Below are 2,739 nucleotides of genomic sequence, written 5' to 3' on the forward strand. Positions count from 1 at the left end.
CTGCTTACAACTGTTACAAAGGCAATTACTGGTTCTTTCTTTTCATATAAATTGACAAAAAATTATAAATTAGTTTTTTTTTATAATTAAGGTCAGGAGAGGAAAACTGATATATTGCCGATATACCAAATGAGAGTATGCTCTAAGGAAGATCATTTGGACCATGACAAAACTCAAAACTCTCTACTTGGGATGAGCAGCCGACTTGGACAAACCAAATGGAAAGGAAGGATCAAATTTCTGTAGGCATTCAGACCGTCCTATACTCCTATTGTTGTTGCCATTGTCTCCATTATTTGTTGCATAGTATAATATGCTATATATTTATATATTTTCTTACATCACAGAGTGGATGGTTCTGCATTGGATTAATCTGTTGGCATGCTTTGTTAAAGCCTTCGCCAACTTGGTAGGATGGCCGTCTGAATTAAACTACTCGCAAAAGAAAATTTTTAGTTAGGTTTTGTGATTTTTGTCTCTTAATCTTTATATTAGTTTTCTTTATTTTCTTTTTATTTTTTTGGTTCATAAGAAATTACAAGATGTCTACTAGGCATATAAATGTTTGAACCCATGACTTAGTGCTTATTAGGAGTAAATCATCTATTGGAGCCATCACTTTTTGTGCGAAGATGTCTCGGGGTGTCCTTTTAACGTTTTTGAAATGTTTCTTATATTGAGAAATTTAAAAAAAAAAATATTTTTGAGTTATTTTTATAATTTTAAAAATATTTTAATCATTTATAATATTAAAAAATATCAAAATTATGTTTTGATTCTATAATTTTTAAAATTTATTGTTTGTTTTTAATTAATAAGTTATAATTTATGAATGATAGAATTTATATTTATGTTTGTTTAAATATATTATGAAATTTATGTTTATTTTTAAATTGAATAATTATTTTTTATATTAAAAATTATATTTACAAAAGATTCATATATTTTTTTATTTACATTTTTTCTCATATTGTCTACTTTTTTAAAAAATGTTGTTGCATTATTTGTATTTTATATCGTATCTATTTTTCGTTTTTGTGATCGTACAATCCAAGTGATTGGTATATATGAAATAACAAAAAATTGCTGACGTTGGGGGTGTGAGAAATGTTTTATAGTTTTGAGTAATATTTTTTTTATTTATAACATTGAATTTTGAAAAAAAAAAAAAGAATTGATATTTGATATTTATCAAATTAGGCATCTTAAGGCAAATGCTTAATTTTTACTATTGTAATAATTTTTGTTATGGTACCTATTAGAATTTCTCTAGGCATTAATCTTTATTATGGTTTAAAAAATATTTTTGAGGTTTTTTCTGTGCCTTTATAACACAAATGCCCTTTCCTTTTAGATAGTACATTCATTACACCTTAATTTTAGAGTCTTAAACATTTTTATTAATTGATAATGTATTTAATATAAGATATATTTATGATTAATTAACAAAATTATGACTCTTAAATTACAGTATGTCATATAATTTTTTTTATAATATGAAAAATTTGAGAGTATTTTGATTATAATTAGTTTTTAATTTAAATTTATCTCACTCTCTTTAAAACTTACAATTTATTTGTTCCACATCATAAATAAAAAAATTTATTGTGAGATGAAGTATGGTGACTTATCTCCTCAGATAAATACAATTGATTACGATTACGTATTATCGGTAGAATTGAATTCATGATTTCACGATATTTTAGGTTTATATTATATAACTTTTGAGGCATGCGATAAAGAATGTTATATTTTAAGATAATTTGTTATTTTAGTGTTTAAAATTAAGTTAATAAAATATTTTTTATTTAAAAAACTTAAAAACAATAATATTTTTTTTAATTTAAACTTATGATTTATAATTTACAATAAACTTGAAAATAATTTTAATAATCATTCAAATTTTATTTAAAAAATAAAAATTAAATTATTGAACGAGTCTTGACTATTATCTTTCTTTTTTTTTACTTAACATGGCGCTCGTTTGGTATTTAAAAAATAAAAATATTATTTAAGTAATTAATTATAATATTTTTAGAGACAATCATCTATTAATATGATGTAAAATATAATTTATTAATGAATAATGTTACTTTGCCCGAATTAGTTAACGTACAAAATTACTAAAGACATTAAAAGACAAAAATACCCTCATCTTGAAATTACTATTTCATCTCAAAATATAAAGTCCGTCCAAAGTAAACAGGCGGGCTGCTAGGCAGATGAAGTCCGCTTGCATAGCAACGAGCGGACTTCATCAAATTTAATTATATTTTATAATTATATTACTTTATTCAATTGAAGTTCCAACGGATTTCAACTTAATTATATTTTATAATATAATTATAATTATAATTATTTTTTTATTTTAATTTTAATAACGATGTGCTGAGTAGATTTCATCTTAGATGATATTCGCTGAACCTTGGCTGAGCGGATTTCATTTCGTTCAGTCATTTTGTATATCAACCATTCTAGCATTATAGCACGACTCTTTATCAACATACAAGTGTTATTAAAAATATTTCAATAATTCTTCGGGGCTTAAAATTTAAAATATGTTTGCTTTTAAGGCCCTGTTTGGTTATTATATTTTTCTTTTCATTATTTATAGATAAAAAAAGCAATGGAAACTATGAGTTCCAGACGCGGCCTAAGAAAGAGAGGGCACGGCTTGAATCTCACACCACTCCTTTATTTCGAGGGCCGAAGGGTCTCAATAAATTGCAACTTTTGCCT

Source organism: Diospyros lotus, chromosome 15, assembly GCF_014633365.1.
Source record: "Diospyros lotus cultivar Yz01 chromosome 15, ASM1463336v1, whole genome shotgun sequence".
In the NCBI taxonomy this organism is placed as follows: Eukaryota; Viridiplantae; Streptophyta; class Magnoliopsida; order Ericales; family Ebenaceae; genus Diospyros; species Diospyros lotus.